At 39.8% G+C, this 18,926-nt stretch overlaps 1 long non-coding RNA gene across 1 annotated transcript in view; it reads right to left on the reverse strand.

The window, feature by feature from the left end:
* The window catches only part of LOC144369227 (uncharacterized), a 162,828-nt gene that overhangs the window by 40,170 nt on the left and 103,732 nt on the right, over positions 1 to 18,926 (reverse strand). The window lies entirely within an intron of this gene.

An 18,926-nucleotide genomic window follows, 5' to 3' on the forward strand; every position in this document is an offset into this window, starting at 1 on the left:
AAACGCAATTTGCATGTCAAGTTGGGGTGCCCTTAAAACTGCTGGAATCTACTTTCAGGTTTTAACTCCCTGAATCTGTCCCCCACTCTAAATCCAAAGGGATTCAAAAAGCAAAACAGGTTGGGCTGTTAGATCAGCCCTGAGCAGAACACCACAAGCGGCTGAGCAATGGCTTCTGTCTCCTGTTCCATCATCAAAGGCTCCAGCTTCTGAATTGAATCTTCAAAACCCCACACAATTCTACTCTAGAGAAACCCAGGATATTAGATTTTAAAGTCAGGACTACATTGCTTGTGCCTGCACCTTGACTGCACCCAGGTGAATCCCAGGTAGGATGAACATATAGTTCTGCTAGAACATGCAGGAGGGGAAGACCAAAGCTGGATACAAAACAGCGAGCCAGGGTGAGAGCCAACATTTACTGTACACTTCCCACGGGTGCTTGGCCCTTCAGAGGGTAGCTCGTTAGATCCTAGGAAAAACTCAAAAGATAAGTGTGTTTATTCCCACGGTGAAGACATGAAAACACACTAGAGACAGAAGGCAGCATTACCCACGCTTGATGTTAATGGCAAAGCAGAAATTCACATTTCTCTCTTTTCCACTTCAAAGCACACCCCTCCCCTAAAGTAGGCAGCTAGTCAATTTTGTGGCTTCCTAGATACGCACAGGGAGTGGGGCCCATCGGTTTAGACCTGAAACAACTGAGGCTTCAGTGATTCAGCTGAGGCCAGAAGACTTGACTGGCTTTGCCTCAGTCATTGAGCAGACGGTACCAGGTAAGGACAAGATTTAAGAAATATGTGCTGCTAACCCTGAATAGGCCCACACTTCTGAATCCTGTTGCTCCCCAAATTTCCAAACTGCCATGAAAGAACATACATATTCCTTTATCAATCATTTTGCGATTTATAGTTGATAAGAATTTCCATAATGTTCCATAGTTAAGGATTGAACTTTTGAGAGAGAAAAATTTCCCTATGGTAAAGTCATTCCTAAAAATATAGTCACGATAATGATGATTTAGGGGGTATTCATGTAGCAATCACAACTTCTTTCCTTGTCTCTTCCTAAAACTCTTTCACACACATTATCTCATTTTATTCCCTCAAAGAATCCTTCAGCAAAAATCTGCAACAAGATCAAACTTGGAATTTTCTATGGTGTATGGATTTAAAATTTCTGTTTTCACTTGATAAAATACTATTGACTCTGGTAAAATTAAGAGAGAGTGCTTAGGGTGGAAGGAGGAAATGTGGACATCAGATCTATGTAGATATTTGCTTGAGAATTTTAGTATAGAAGAAAGGGATCTCAGATCAGTTCCTGATATATATATATATATATATATATATATATATATATATATATATCAGAATTTAATAAATTAATAAAAATAAATTAAAGAACTCAAGGTCAGCTAGAGGAGATTACATATGGCTCAGTAAGGAAGAGGCAGACCAGAGGGACAGAACCTTTATAGTAAATTCTACTTCCTCTCCCTCCAAAAAAGAAAAAAGCAGCTCACGCCAACGGTCTCTGGAGTCCTCTATATGCATACGCACCAAGAGTATCCTGTGTTATCTACCAGGAATGCTAAGGAGCTTCCAGAAATTCATTCCTGCTTGAGTTTATATAACTTGGCTTATATGAAGGTTTTTCTATACTTGTCAAAGCATCTGAGATACAGGTATGCCTTATAAACAGGGTTTACTGAATCCATTCCAAAATATTGGAGTTTGAAGAATCCTTAATAGTTACCTGATAACAAATCTCCTTTTTCCAGTTGAGGAGAGGGGTCTCAAAAGGGGGAAGTATCTCACTTAAGAGCATATCAGGTTAGTGACGGCCCTTAATCTTGAGCCCAGGGCTCCAAGTCCAGTGCTACTTTATATGCAGCCTCCCAACCTTAGGAAACAGAAAGATAGACACATAGAATGCTTGGGTAGAAGGAACCTCAGAGATGGTATCTCAAACCTCCAAATTTTACTAACAGGACATGGATGTCTCCTATCTACCATAACCACCTAAGGCGAAGGGTAGATTTAGGACTCTGGATTCAATCACTTTTCTACAAAACCAGAAGCAAAAGGGTAACATGATTACATTTTCCATGCACAAGATGGGGCTCTCTTTTCTGTTGTCACGCGCTCACCCACCCACCTCACCCCTTCATTCTTTATTCTTAAGTTCATGAGCTTAATGCCTATACTCAAATATGGACTAAGCCATTGAAAAGCCGATTGAAAAAACTGGCTGACACCAAGGGGAGATGACCTGGGGGCACCAGACGAGGGGCTAGCGAGTGGGGAGCAGGAACAGTGGCTGTCCTTAGGGATGGGAGGACAGCAGATGAAGAGTCTGACTGTTGAGTTTAAGGTTGGAGACCAGGCAAAGACCTCAGGAGGCTTCTGCCCAAGATGAATAACAGAGCCCTTCTCTATGCTGTTGCACAAAGCCGTAGTGGGGAGGTAAATCCACCAGTCCTGGTTGCCACAAATATGATGATATGCAGTGCTTTGCTCAAGTGACAGTTCCTCAGAACTGCCTCCATCGTAGGCAGCGTCACACCTGTGGACAAATTCCTCAGTCCAGCTGATCAATATCTATTTGTTCATACTAAGCCTCAGGGTCAATGCCTCTGTGGAACTGGTTCCTGATGAAGAGGATTAAAAAAAAGGAAAAAAGACACCCAAGATTTCTGAGGACGTGCCATGTTATGGCACTTGGCTGGGTGTTTCCTCTGCAAGTCTCCTTTAATCTTCACTTTTCTTCCATCAGGTGGTGCCATTATCCTGAATTTACAGATGATGGAACTGGCACTACTCTGTGGGGTAGATCACTTTGCCCCAAGTCCCACGGTTGCATTTGAGGCTGAGCTCTTTTTGAAGCCAGTTTTTCTAGGGTTTTGTTGTTTTCAAAATCTAAGCCAACTCTTTCCCCTACAGTAAAGACAGGGGGAGGTTGGGTGGCAAACTAGAGTGGTTCATCTATTGGCCTGAGCACAGACTCTCTGCTTCCCACTCGTCTCTTCACTCCAGGCTTCTGATCGTGAATCCTCCTAGCAGACCCCTCTGGCTATCTGAAGGGAGAATATTCTGCCCCTCTGCTTCCAAGCAGAGGGTTATTGACCTAACCCCAATATTCCAAGCAGAATATTGGGGTTAGGTCAATAGTTTTCCCACCTATATAGTTTAAATGGACCTCTCTTCTCCTTCCCTAGTTCTTCCTTACCTGGATGACAACTTGAGTTGGCTCATTTTATTATATGGCAAAAAGATCCAGAGGTCAGCCCCACCACTGAGAAGGACATAGATCTGATGAGTGGGTGACCCTGGATCATGAAGTTTAGAGGAAACCCAGAGGCTAGCAGTCACTCTGGTGGAGAAGTAAAACACATCAGACACACTGGGTCCGTGTGCCACCATTGACATTAGCTAAATGTCCTGAGTAAGAAACCCTGCTCCCCACCACTACTATACCACCTATAACTGGAGGTTATAATGATGCTGGCCTGGAAATATTGGCCTAGTAATAAATAAGATAATGATTGAAAACTAAAAAGCCCACACAGTAGGAGTTTAATCAGCAATAGCATCTCAACCTCTCAGTGTTCCCTGGGAGAGGAAGCCAGCAACTCAATTAACTGACAAAAATAGTTATTTTTCCTAGATCATAAAGATGATTCAAATCCATTTTCTCCATGTTATATTCTCCTCATGAATCTCTCTAAAGACATCTGGGACTAACATAAATTGGATGCAAAAGTCTTTTTGTTGCAGAGGGACTTTGCAGTTTGCTGTTGAAGATTCCAGGCCCTGGGTTTCTCATGTGGTTTTCAGACTACCTGTATTACAATGCAAAATCCACTTAAGAAATTGGAGCTGGCCAAGTCTCTAGCTGGTTCACCCACTAATTTCCATCCCTGTGCCATTTACTAAAAGTGATATAGATGGGTGGAAATCAGGTGAGGCCCGCTTCTCAGAAGTAACCAAAGATGCTCGCACACCTTTGCATGCACTCGGCCTTTTCTTCCTGGGGATGCCGAATGCAGTCAGGTGTGGGGCCCGGCTTGTAGGGATACCCAAATATTTTCTTGGAAAGTAATCCCAGTTTATTAGAGTTCCTTGTCTCAATTCAGGGTATAGATTTTTGAATGCGTTTGCTGACAGATCGACCTGGACTATGTTTTCCCCTTATTCAGGCAGCAATCGATCTTTATCAAAAGGATTTGTTGACTGACGGGCTTTCACGGTTCTAATGTGCTGTTTGATACTTTTAAAAGACATATGCCCCTTTGTATAATGAAATTATCTGATAAAAGAGAAAAGGAAGCTCAGGTTTTCAGAAGCATCTCGGCTCTTGGCTGCTCTGGTAACTGCCAGGGAATTTTGTTTTTATTTGTCTATGATGGAAACCTTACAACCCTTGGTGAAACTGTTTTTGAATATTCAAGTTTTTAGACCATATACTGTGTTTCTAGGCCTAAGGGCCTGAACTAAACCAAGATTGTGTTTCCCTCAGGTAAGTACTTCCAGACACTCTATCCTCTCTGCCTTTACAACCCTCTTCTCCTCATTACTGTACTATGTAACCCTAGATGCGCATTATATTCCACATAAAAAGCCATTTCTGTAGCATCTTGTCATCGTTTCATGGATGCCGCTTTGAAGCCGTGTTGAGTTCTGAACTCAGAGCCTGACAGCAATGGCTCAAGTGCACCGCGCCGTATTATTTACCCAGATGGGGTTAATTGTTAAATAAAAGAATGGACCCTTTCAGTTTACTGTTTTGCAATCTCTCTCACACTGGTTATGGAAGACAGGGAAGTCGATGATAAATATCAAACTTTCTAATCAGAAACGAGTCCAGTTGTATTTGAAATCTTGAACTTAATCCAGAATCAGGAAATGTAGCCACTTGTGTTACTGTTGTTGAAAGAAGAAAATGACCTTTTTTTGTAGCTTACATTCACCATTGTACTTGAGAGCCACAGGGAAGGGAGAGAGTAAATGTAAAGGCTTAAGTAGACTTTTCCTTTTAACAGGAAGGGCACTGCTTGATGTGCTGCCTGACATCTCCTTATGTTTTCAGGGACTTTTGTCTAGAGTGAAGTCTACACTAAATACTAATATATATATTTATACATATACATTTATATATATATATATGTGTGTTTTTTGTTTTTTTTGTTTTTTTTTTTTTTTACTAAAACTTTATATCAGCTCCCTTCAGGTTTCAGTTTTGGTGTGGCTAAGTGGTTACTGCTACTCGATTTATTGATTGATAACTTGAAGTATAACTTGCAAATAATAGGTTTCACAAATCCTAAGTGTAGGCTTGATAGTTTTCTGTGCATGCATGCATATATTTGTGTACTCATGGTTATACCCATTTACCTCTGCCCCAGAACAAGACACTTTAATACCAGCAGTTTCTCTCAGTCAAATCCCTCAAAAACAACCTCTCTTCTATTTTGTATTACCATAAATTGGCTTTGTCAAGACTAAAAGTTTTCAAATTTTATATCAATAGAATCATATGATACACGTTCTTTTCTGACTCACTTCTTTGACTCAAAGTGGTATTTTTAAGTTTTACCCTTCTTGTTTCTGTATTATATCACTCTCTTTTTAGATATCTTATTATTTTGGAGAATAATTGTTGAAATGCAATGGATTTTTCTGAAGACAGGGGTTTGAAGATGACACCAAAGTATAAAGAAAACAAAATAAAATAAAGATTTCTTCTTATATTTGTTGACCTTACAGTGGTAATATAGAGAAGTTCAATGGAGATTTTACATGCATTCACATGTACACATCTAAAATCTAAGTATAGATTTATTTACATATATACAAATATGTGTATATATAAAACACATCCAAGTAATTTATCACTAAAATTAAATTCATAACTATTTAGTAGAGTTCACAGGGCTACATGTGTAAAAATTCTTCTCAGACCTAATAAAAATGATAGGCTTAAGTATTAGGATGTGAGCTACCCAGTCTACCAAGAAGCATGTACTAAAAGAATTTTGAAATTATTCTGGGGACATTCATTATGGGCAAGGTTGTTGCAAACTTGTTACCACTGGCTTATTACTCTGAGATTCATTGCAATTAAAAAACTAGCATAGGCTAGAGGTCCTATTAAATTTGTTCAATCATTCATTCTAAAGACATTTATCTAGTTGATAAATATTTGTTGAGTACCTTCTGTGGGTCAAAGATTGTTGTAGGCAACGTGCCCTCTGCAGTAAATAAGACACAATGCATATCACTATTCTCACAAGGAGAGGGTGGCACTAAAAAGCAAATGAATAATTATTTCAGATAGTAATCAATGCTAACAAGTTAATTTAGAAAGTAGTGAGGAAAAGAGTGATGGTGAAATTGGGGCTGTTTAGGTAGGGCACTCAGGCGAGGCCACATGGATTAGAGGGTATCTGAGCAGAAGGAAGAAGGTATTCATCATGCAGTAATCTGAGGGATGAATTCTGGGTCAAGGATTAACAAATTCCCAGGCCTGAAGCAGAAGCAGGCTGATCTGGTCAAGGGACAGAAAAACGTTCAGTGTGTCAGAGCCTCGTGGAAGGAGACAGAGTAGAAATCAGGGCCCTGCACAGTGGTGCATGCCTGTAATCTCAGCAGCTCTGGAGGCTAAGGCAGGAGGATGGCAAGTTCAAAGTCAGTCTCAGCAACTTAGAGAGGCCCTAAGCAACTTAGTGAGATCCTGCCTCAAAATAAAAAACAAAAAGAGCTGAGGTTGTGGCTCAGTGATTAAGCACCCTGGGTTCAATCCTCAGTATCAAAAACAAAAGAAAAGAAACAGCAAGAAGAGGAGATCAGGGCAGGGAGTAGGTAGCAGGGTCTTGTAGATTCTGGTAGTTTCAAGTGTGATGCGATGCCATTGGGAGATTGTTAAGCACAAGCATTGAAGAGATCTGATTTTTTTTAAATTGAAATTCATTCTGGCTGTTATGTAGAGAATGAATGGTAGAATAAAAAGAATAGAAACAGAGAGATCAGTTAGGAGTTCAAAATCTTTTATTTTTATTAAAATATTTTTGGTGCATTATAATTATATGTACTAGTGGAATTCATTATGATATATTTATATATACATGTAGCATATATGGCTCTATTTCATTTCCCTGTGATTCTCCTTTCCTCCTTTCTCTCCCATCCTCTTTCTCTGTTCTCCCAGTTTTGCTTCAATTTTCATGAGTTTGTTTTCCACTTTTTTTTCTTTTTTTCTCTCTAGCCTCCCCACATGAGAGAACTTATACAACCCTTGGCTATGTGAGTCTGGCTTATCTCACTTAGCGTGATGCTCGCCAGTTTCGTCCATTTTCCTGAAAACTGCATAATTTGATCTTCTTTATGGCCCAGTAAAACTCCATTTTGTGCATATACCACACATTTTCTTTATCTATTTATCTGTTAACAAACACCTAGGCTGTTTCCATAATTTGCCCTTTGTGAACTGTCCTGTTATAAACATGGATATGCATGTACCACTATAGTATGCTGATTTTTATTCTTTTGCAGAAGTATTAAGGAGTGGTATAGCTGGGTCACATGGTGGTTTCATTCGTAGTCTTTAGAGGAACCTCCATATTGATCTCCTTAAGGGTTGTACTAATTTGCAATCCCAAGAAAAGTGTATGAATATTCCTTTCTTCTCCATATACTCTCCAGCTTTTATTATTATTATTTTGTTGTTGTTGTTCTTAACGATTGCCATACTAACCGCAATGAAGTGAAATATTGGCATAGTTTTGATTTACATTTCCCTAATTGCTAAAAATGTTGAACATCTTGTCATATATTTGTTGGCCTTTTACATTTCTTCTATTCAGAACTATTTATTTGCCCATTGTGTTTTTTGGGTTATTTTGGTGGTGAGTTTTTTGAGTTATTTATACATTCTGGATATTAATCCTCTGTCAGAAGAGTAGCTGGCAAAAATTTTCATCCATTTCCTGGAACTTTTTTTTTTCATGCTTTTAGTTGTTTCTCTTGCTGTACAGAAACTTTTTAACTTGATACTGTGCCACTTATTAATTCTAGTTTTATTTCCTGAGTTTTACTAGTCTTATTGAGGAAGTTAATGCCTGTGCCTATAGGTTGGATTGTTGACCCATGTTTTCTTCTAACAGTTGTAGAGTTTATGGTCTAATTGTTAGGTTGTTGATCTACTTTGTGCTACCTTTTGTGCAGGATGAGAGAGAGAGAGAGAGAGAGAGAGAGAGAGAGAGAGAGAGAGAGAGGAGAGATCTGGTCTTATTCTTCTACATGTGAATATCCAGTTTTCCCAGCACCATTTGTTAAAAGCTTGTCTTTTTTCAACGTATGTTTTTGGCATCTTATCCAAGATCAGGTGACTATATTTGGGTGGGCTTTTTTCTATCTTCTATTCTGTTCCATTGCTTTATATGTCTGTTTTTATGCCAGTACCATGCTGGTTTTGTTACTATAATTCTGTACATAATTTGAAATTGCGAATTGGGATGCCTCCAACATCACTCTTACTGCACAGAATTGCTTTAGCTCTTCTAGGTCTGTAATTCTTCCATATAAATTTTAAGACTATTTTTTTCTAACTCTGTGAAGGATTTCATTGGTATCTTTCTGGAGATTGCATTGAATCTGTATATTGCTTTTTGGTGCTATGATCTCTGTTTTAGTCAGCTTTTGTGTCACTGTGATCAATATACCTGACCAAAAAAAAAAAAAAAAAACCAATGTAGAGGAGGAAAAGTTTATTTTGACTCTTGGTTTCAGAGGTTCAGTCCAGGCTCAGTCAAATTCATAGCTCTGGACCTGAGGTAAGGCAAATCATCATAGTGGAAGGGCACAGCAGAGGAAGGCAGCTCAAGACATAGCAACCAGGAAGCAGAAAGAGAGTTCCACTCACTGAGGACAAAATATAAACTCCAAAGGTACCCCTCCCAGTGACCTACTTCCTCCAACCACATACTTCCTGCCTATAGTTACTACCCAGTTAATCCATATCAGTGGATTAATCCACTTATTAGGTTACAACTCTCATAATTTAATTATTTCATCTTTAAAAATTCTTTCCTTTTCTCACACATTAATTTTTGGAGGACACCTCATATCTAAACTATAAGAGCCATTTAAAAAATATTAATTTTGCCTATCCAAGAACATAAGAAGTCTTTCCATCTTCTAGAGTCTTCAGTTTCTTTCTTCCATGTCCCATAATGTTTACTCCTTGGTTAGGTCTAGCTATGTTAAGATAAATCTGTGTCTATTAGATTTACCAATAAAAGTGCTAAATAAACTGTGGGATAGGATCATCTGAAGATCAAGAAAGAAGGCAATATCAGAGAAATATTTGGAGTTGTCAATATAAAGTCAGTATAAAAAACAAAACAAAACATGTGATGGGTCAGACGACTTAGGAAGAATCTATGGAAAGACAAGATTGAGTTCTGGGGCAAGTTCCTTGCTCTTGGCTATGCTACCATCAATTTTATTTTTGTCATCATTATGAACATTTTCATGAACACCATCATTTATTAAGCATAAACTGTTCTAGGTACATTGTATGAAATTTAAGAGAAATATAGAGAGGGCAAAAAATAAGTTCTTGCTATATGGAGGAGAGGAGAAACAATGAAAAGTTGGGGTAATGAAATGTTATGACAGAGGTTAGCTCAGGGAACAGCGGAAGCAACAAATTTGGAAGGTCAGACAGGATTTGAAGTGAAGGTGACATCTGAATATTTGAATTGGAATGTTTGGATTCAGGGGAGTGTGACCGGTGGAGAAAGACTTTTCCAAGCAAGAGGAACATTTCAAAAGTGGAAGATGCTAAAGGGCAGAGAAAGATCATGAAAGACAATAGTTCTGAATAAATTTGGTACAGGCAGTGTATGTAGCAAGAGAAGAAATGTGTGGACTGCCATGGCCCATGTACATCATGATGAGAAGGCTGACACTCCATCTTGAAGGCACTAGGAGAAGAACAAGTGGCAGGACAAGAAGAGTCTTAAAACACAAAAGGGTCTGAAGCTAAAGAAAACAGAATTCAGGTCTTGTCTCTGCTACTTATTAGCTTGGTGGTTTCAGAGATACTGCTTAGCCCTCTCTAAGGCTTGGTTTCTACATCTGTAAAATGGGTAAAACAATAAATACGTGGCAGGGTTGTTGTGAGTACCGAATATTATAAATATAAGACACACCCAATGAGGAAAATAAATGGCTGTGATTATTTTTGCTATTATTTTTACTGCTGTTAATAAATTTATAATTTTAAAAAGTTTTTTATAGGGGAAGAATGAGAGAATGCTAAGACCAGAATTTATTATATTTATATAGATATAAATGGTGAGGCCTTGGACATAAGAAGAGAGAAGAGAGAGGTTTTCTAACCAAACAGGACAAAGGAACACGGTTGGAGAAGAAAAGGAAGGAGTCTCAAATGATTCACGTGTTTCAGAACTAGACCATTGAGTAGGGTGATGGAGTAGCTGTTTGAAATTGAGAATATTGAAAAATAAGTACATTTTGTGGAGAAAGGGATAGGTTTTTTATTAGGTATATTATTTTACCAGATCTGTGAAGCTTCACGTAGGAGTCTGAAGCACAACAGATATCATCCAGCTATAGATGTGTGTGGATAAGATGGACAAGGGAGAGTGGATTGGATAAGAATAAAAAAGAAAAGATTGGAGAATCCTGGAGAACACTGAAATGTAAGGATGAAGAAGAAATGTCAGGGATGGAGATTAAGGGGAAGCAGGCCTAAAAGTTAGTTCCCCTAAACTGCCTAGTATAGACCCATGATTGGTCAGGACCACTCCACAAACTGGCTCTGGTGGGTCACCCTCTTCAACTCTAAGAAGTAGCAGAGACATTCTTAAATTATGGTGAGTATTGAGCTCTTGGAGGTTCTGGTTCCATTCAGTGTGCTGAGAAAAGGAGCAGAGGCCCAAGGCTGGAATTAGGGGAGAAAACTGGCTACCTTACATGTCTCCTCTTCTGGGCCACAGAGGAGGTCTTAGGTTCTGAGCCAGTGAAAGAGTTTTGCACACTAGCACATGAAAAACCATTTTGGTCTGCATCCTTCATGCTCCCAAGGGGCATGCCAGAGTCTCAGACTCAGACTACTATTTGGGATTGAGTCAGCTTCCAGGATCATTCAAAGTAAACAATAAAGATTTGGGGGATTCTCCAGGAGTAAGCACACCAGTCCTGACAGATAACCAGAGAAAATGGGGAAGCCAACCCCAGCCTCATGCAAGAGAATGACATAGTGAGAGTGAATGTGAGATGGGCTCCCACAGAGGAAAGAGACCCTTAGGGAAGTTCATGCACATAACCAGTGGAGGTAAGGAGTGACAGCATAGAAGGAAAAAAAGGAAAGTGGATTTCATGCCTCACAATAGACATAAGGCTTATTGGAAAGGATCTACTCAGAGACTAGACTATAATGACTGTTCCTGAATTCTCAAGGAGGTCTCCACCTAGGAGCCACCATTACCAGGAAGGAACCTCATATAAGTCACTGAGTGTACAGAACAGGTTGTAGTTAAGAGCAAGACTTCAGAGCTGGATTCAAGCCTGAACCTACCTCACTAGCTCTGTTACCTTCACTCAGCAAGTTACATAACCAATCAGAGCCTCCATTTTCTCTTCCATAGTGAGGGTATCATAATACCTGCACCCACCTCATAAGTAGTGCTCTAGGGTAGCACTGATCCATAGAGCTTCAGTGATGATGATGATAATGTCCTGCTTCTGCATGATCCAAGACAGTAGCCACTAGCCACACGTAGCCATTGAGAACTGGGAATGTTACTACTGGGATGGACAAGCTGAATTTTAAATTTAATTGCATTTGAATTCATAAAAATTTTAAATAGAGGTAACTGGAGTTTATCTTATTTAATCTTTTTTGACAATTCTAAGTGAGATAGTGTCACCAGGATTTAATAACTACTAGCTAGTATTGTTCCTAAAGTTCTTAACAGCCTCAGTTTCCTTCTCTATGAAGTAAAGACAGTACCTACCTAGTGAGGTTGTTGGGAGGATGATATAAAATATCATGGATGAGGCAACTAGCACAGTGCTTTGGCATATTGCATGTGCTTATAAAATGTGAGTTCCTTTCCTCTGCCATTGAAAGTTCTTTGGTCTACTGAAATTACTGTTCAATAATGTACAAGGTCATGGGGAACTATAATGTGATTCTCAGCAAGCAACTGGATTAGCCAGTCATCACTTGCACATCTCTGATGCTGGCTTTGGCTGGAATTAAAAAAAAAAAAAGTCTGCTTGAGCAAGCAAGAAAAAAAAATATTGGCAGTGATATGTGCACTACGAGAGTTCCACAAATATGCATTTGGCAGAAGCCTGACTGTCCAGACAGATCACAAACCACTAGGCAACGCACCTGCTAGACGACAGGGAATGTTATTACAGTTATAAAGATATGATTTATGAGTCACCTATACCCCAGGCAAAGACTCGCTTATAGCAGACCTATTGTCCAGACTGGCCAACTGACCCTCCAGTGGGGAAAATGACAGCACTGATGGAAGAGACAGAGGAGTGGGCCATGGAATGAAGCAAAACACTTGACCCTGTGGTCCACGGGAGGCTGAGCCCCAAGACAGGAAAAGACGCTGTGTTGTAGCTACTTATCCAGATGTTGCAAAAATGGTTGGTTGCAACAGAAAAAACAGAACAATTGCAGGTGTGTTGGTCTCTGAAGGAGTGGCTGCTTCGGCCTTCTAACAGCAAGGGGGATTTTAAGCAGTGTCTTGTCTGAAAGAAATAAAAAAAAAACAAAAGAAAAAGAAAGGAAAGAAAAAAATGTGATCAGAGATAGTCTCAGGAGGAACAGCTTTGCTTAAACCCCCAAATGATTCCCAGTGTTTGCACGCTGGTTCTTGAAGTTCCAGCTGGAGACGGGGCTCTGTCCTTCAAAGTTTTCTTCCTAAATCTAATGATCATTCAACTTAAATCCATACCATTTTTATTTCTTGGGCTGCAGTACCTTCAAATCATAGAAGTTATTCAATTAGTCTTCAGATTCTTCCTGAAAAATGTGGAAAAGTGAGACAATGGCCTAAGACCAGACAGTTGGCCAGGCAATTTGTATCATGGAGGGATGACATTTGTTACGGAGATGGTAGGAAGGTGACGAAAAGGGGAGGTTTCCTACAGGACTGGTACTATTGAAAACACATTTACTTCATGGGACATGACCAAAGGCCATAATAGTCACATGAAAAGCTTTCTGAAAACAGAATTAGATTCTTTCCTCTGTCTCCATCACCACCACCACCACCATCATCATCGTCATCTGCATGCATCAAGCCATTTGCTAGGTGACATGCAAACATGTAATTCATAATCCTCACTAGTGATGTACTGATGAGCAAACTGAGGCTCAGAGGGTCAAACCTGAATAAGTCAAGTTCACACAAATGGTAAATTTCAGAGCAGATAATCAAATCCAGGTATCTCCCTCATATGCCCACTCATGGTCTTTTCATTACCAAACTACCTCTCATAATTAAAAAGATAAAAACAATAACAATAACAAAAAAACCAAAACCTCCCTTTTCTGTTTCTAGCATCCTGCTCTCTGCATGTAATAGATGCCTAAAGTGGCTAATGAAAGTAACTGAATTTTTAATGCTATTTAATGCTAATGAATTCAAATTTAAATAGCCACCTGTGGAGTGGCCACCTTATCCAGCACAGCTGTGAGACTAGACAAGATATCCTTGATCACTGTGCCTGGTGTCTACTCATTGTTTGATTGCACTGAAGCTACTAGATCTTCCCTATGTTCTGATGTACAGAATTTGATAAGTACAATATACAAACATTTTCACCCCTCCTAACTCATTATTTCAATACCTCATTTGAGATCAGACAACAATATGTAAATTACTACTGCATTGTGGATTTTCATTCTTTTAGAGTGATTTACCCATCCTTTCCTTCCTTCTTTCTTTGTTCATTGCTGCTGTAGCTATAAACTTTATGATGCTAAAGACAAAACAGTGTTCCCTAAAATAAAAAGATGGTTTCAGGAAAGGTATGCAAAATGATGTGATGGTGCATGACCAAAATGCATAATTGTAGCTTTTGACAAATAACAATATTAGCATAGTGATTGATGACTGACACTGTCACACACTTTAAATCGTTTAGTACCATTTTTACATTCTCTACCCATTTCCATATTCATCAACAATTTTTAACCTTTATTTCTTCCTATGATATCTTAGTATGAGGCAACTTCAAGTACATGAGGAAAAAATCAAACTCTAACTACCCCGTGCCAACCAAAATAAGTAAATGAACCTACAAATAAAATGACTAATAGGCTCATTAAAGAAAAGAAGAAATAGTAAGATCAGATATTGGAATGAATCCCTCTTGAATTTGCTTTGGTAGGCAGCACTAAAATAATATTTACTGTGGAGAACAAATTATACAAAGTCTGTGTTGTCCCAATGGACAAACTGACTGGGGCAGGGAAAGGGAGGGAGGGAGAGAGACAATTCTAAATCAGCCACCCGTGGGAGGAACCATGTCTACTGATTAAGCTGTCCAAGCACCTGGATGGATCAGCGCCCGAGATCCAGTGGCCCTGGAAGCCCCAAATGCACAGCTTCCCACTTTATATTAGCCACTGAGCTCCCCTAAACAGTGACTGTTATGGTTTGGATATGAGGTGTCCCCCAAAAGCTCACAGGCGAGACCATGAACACATGAAGAGAAATGATTGGGTTGTGAGAGTCTTAACCCAATCAGTGAATTAATTCCCTGATAGGGATTAATTGAGTGCTAACAGAAGGCAAATACGGTGTGGCTGGAGGAGGTGAGGCATTGGGGCATTATATTTTGGTGTATATATTTGTATCTGGCAAGTGGAGTCTCTTGCTCTGCTTTCTGATCATCATGTGAGCTGCTTGCCTCTGCCACACTCTTCCGCCTTGATGTTCAGCCTCACCGTGAGCCCTGATGAATGGAGGCTTCTGTCTGTGGATTGAGACCTCTAAAACCATCAGCCCTCAATAAACTTTTCCTCCTCTACAGTTGTTCTAGTTGGGTCTTTTAGCCACAGCAGCAAAAAAAGCTGACTAAAACATTGACTGTACTGTGAAATTAGGTTTTGATCTTGTTTATTAAATTTAAAAAGTGGTAGAAAATGCTATTTTTAACTGTCTCTCAGATTTTGGCTTTGTCCCTTTTTTTACACATCAGGTCATCCATTCCAAGGCACTTACCACATTTAGTACCAATATTGTAAGAACTCTTGAGTGCATTATTTCATTTGGTTCCTCAGAAACCTCTCAAATAGTGTAGTTATAGACATTTTCAGATAAGAAAACTAAGAGAGGAAGTAAAGTAACTTGTATTCATTTATTTAATTAGACATACACGCTGTGCCTACTGTATGCATGGCACTGCACTGATCTCATTGCCTACCACATGTTTCTTCTCTGATTTTCAGAACCATCCTAGGAGGTGGGTTTTATTCTACTTCAGAAATTGACACTGAAGGAATTTAAATATCATGACCATGGTTATTAACCATAGTAAGCTATGATTCTAGAATTCCAAAATTCATGTAACCCATGTTTGTCTAACTCTAGAAAAGAAGAAATATAGTTGTATTTTTTAAATTCATCCCTTTATTTAAATAAATGTGGTGCCTAAAATTTCTTACAGTAGAGGACTAGGGCTTCTTTCTAATATCTAGTAACATTTTGATCTTATGTACATAATTTTGAAATAACCAATTACTTCATTAAATTATTTCAATTCAGTCCAATATTTCATTAAACACTAGACATTTATTTCCAGTGTGGAAACTCTGAATCAAAACAAGGCTAAGAATGACCTTAAAGCTCATTAGTTGAGACTGCATAGCTTACATCATGCTACATAAAGGTTAAGGCTAACTGTGCCATCTGGAATGCTCAGAAGACCATCCACACGAGACCCTGAGCATAACTACATTCAGATAACAAACTTAGCTGCCTACCTTTTAAAGTAGCCTACAGCTTTGCCCTTTCCTGCCCTTCCTCTGCTCTCATCCTCTCACCCCTGTCCACAGCCTGGGCTCCCGGGACTTCTGAGCCAGACAATCTTTGGTGAAAACCTTCCTATTAACCTATGCTCTTCTGATCAAAAACTCCCCAAGCAAAACCTTGAAGTAACACAACTCCAGTGAACACCAACCACCTTTTATGGGTGGGGAAAGGAAGACACCATGCCCTTGACCCTTGCTTATAGGATGCCTTTTTGTTTTATCTGCTTTGTGTATCGGGCTACTCTCTGAGAAATGTTTGAAGGTAGTGGCCTTATGCACAGTATGCAGGCATCTTCATGTGGCGCTCAAAACTCTCCCTTGTCAGAGCCTTTTCTCAAATTAGTAGTACCAAAGTATTGACTATTATTTCTTAGTGGCTTATGGGACTTATTTTTAATTCTTTGGGCTATATCTAACAACTTCCTGTCTCATTACTCTCAGCCCAGAGGCTGTCTCCCAGGAACAAGACAGGTTCTTTATGGTCAACGGACTTTCCTGGTAACACCATGTCAGAGCTTCCTCATCTTGTGTATTTACTCAAGTGCCAGCTCCAGCTTTTCTCTTCATGGTCAAGACCTTGCTCCACTATTTATCTAGTTCAGATTCCCTAGAGGGTTAATTGGAGGTTTTATACCCATTGCATTGTTGTTTGTAGGTCATATATACACTCTGTTCTGATCATCTGTGGCCAGTAGGTAATCATGTACTACGAATATGGCACCTAGTTTTGTCCTTTTAACAGAACCAAAGGAAAGGATAATTCTCAGACTAGGACTTTATTGGCAAGACAGACATCCAAGACAAGTCTACCGTGAAACCTTATCAAGCCTAATGCCTGTGTCTTTGTCTGTCCATCCAAGTATTTAAGTGTCTGCATGCTTATTCTCAGTGCCTATCATGAGCTTGGTGTATGGTTTTGCAACATATATTCATAGGACAAATGAGTAGATAGAGAAATGCAAATGGAGATAGGTAGAGGGTGAACAGGGTATTTATGAATGAATAGCGGGAGACCATATAGCATAGGGGTTAAGCTTATTAGCAATCGAAATTGACTCTTCAGCTCAAATCATGGCTCCATTGCTCACCTGCTGGAGCTCTGGGCAAATTACTTAACTTTTAAAAGCTCAGCTAGCACATCTTAAAATAAGAACAGTAATAATGGCAACCTCATAAGACCTCCGTGACAATCAAAACACTGTTCCATAGAAAGCACATAGAATAGCACATGGCATGTGGGAACTTCTCAACAGGTTCTGCCATAATTGATATTGTAGCTGTTACTATGGATAGGTGAACTCAAGACAGCAAGCATACTGAAAAGCCAAAACAAACAAACAAAAAAAGGATAAAATGGTTTATGAGGATCAGAAACAACCTCAAATTAATGTCAAAAGATATATATAAGACAGAAAAGTGTCCCCAATAACAGAAAAAACATAAAAACGAAACCTGCAGACCACTCCACAGAGGGAAAGAAAATGTTGGGAGAAAAATGTCACAGTAGTATGGGAATGTAAGCAAGTATATTTGTCTAAAATGTGCATCATAGAGCTATTAATGACCTCCCTGAATAGGATGATGTAACTGAAATCAGTGTTGTTTCTGTTTGTCCATCTGTTCCATTTTGATGATCCTCCTTGTCTCTAAGGGGATTTTCAGTGTACAATGTTTGTTAAGTATAGAGGGTTAAGAATGCAGCAGCATCTGGGAGGGGACTTGTTTAGAAGAAAGTGCATCCCACTATAGAAATTAGTTAATGCCAGTTCTGTGAGCCACAGAGCGGTCACCTGACCACTGGGTACAGTGAGATCAGGCTGAGGGAGCTTCTGGGGGCCCCAAATCCACCCTTTCCTCTAACAGCGGAACAGTGAATCCTGGCACTGGCCTGAATCTGCCCAAAGGAAGCCTCCTCTTCATTAATTGGTCTGCCCAGAGGGGACGTCTTTTTGCAAAACTCCCACCCAGAAGAACCGTCTTTTTCTAATTAGCACAGAGGCCGCCCTATTTGCAGCGCTGGGAGTTTTTTTTTAAAACCAATTGCAAGATAAGTCCGTTTTCAGGAAGGGGAGAGATTAATGGGGCCACAGAAAGATGGATGTTAGTTTGGCTCTGCCTCCACCCCCCTTCCCACACGCTGTGGCTAGCAGTGAGGCCAGCGGGGATGACCCTGAGTAGAGTTCCATATTTTTCACACCTCCTACTAAAACTCAGCAAATGCTTGACTGGCTGTTCCCATTGCAATTTTTCTTCTTGCAAAACGTGTTGGGATTATTGCTGTTAGCCACATATGGGCTGGAAGTACTTTGTAGGAGCCCCCACGGGCTATGACTGTTCAAATCCCTATCCTTGGGAGGGAGCTTAGGGAAGCAGGGACCCAAAGTGCCTGTCCGAGAGCTCCCACATAGAGGGCTGGTTCCCGCTAATTAAGTCCAGTTTCCAAGACTGAATCACAGCTGCCATCCAAGTGATTTTGAAAGTCAGGAGGTAAAATACATGTCTCAACCCCAACACCTTGCCCTTATCCATCTTCTTGAGCCATTTCAGGACACTGGGTAACGTATGACTTTTCCTTAGTCCATCCTAGATATTATCTGCTGAAATAGCTGTACTGGTATGGGAGGAAGGTTTCAAAATATGTAACAGATGCACAGCTGCCACCTGAGATGATACATTATGAATTCAGAACTGTCATCACCTCCCCACCACCCCTACCCTCACCCCCCAAGCACATATTTGTTCATGTGGTTTACACCTGTGGGATTGTGGGATGCGAGACAGGAATCTGATTACTGTTTGGGAGACAACCCAGTCTCAAAAACTGATCC

The sequence above is a fragment of the Ictidomys tridecemlineatus genome, chromosome 12 (genome assembly GCF_052094955.1).
Source record: "Ictidomys tridecemlineatus isolate mIctTri1 chromosome 12, mIctTri1.hap1, whole genome shotgun sequence".
Classification (NCBI taxonomy): domain Eukaryota; kingdom Metazoa; phylum Chordata; class Mammalia; order Rodentia; family Sciuridae; genus Ictidomys; species Ictidomys tridecemlineatus.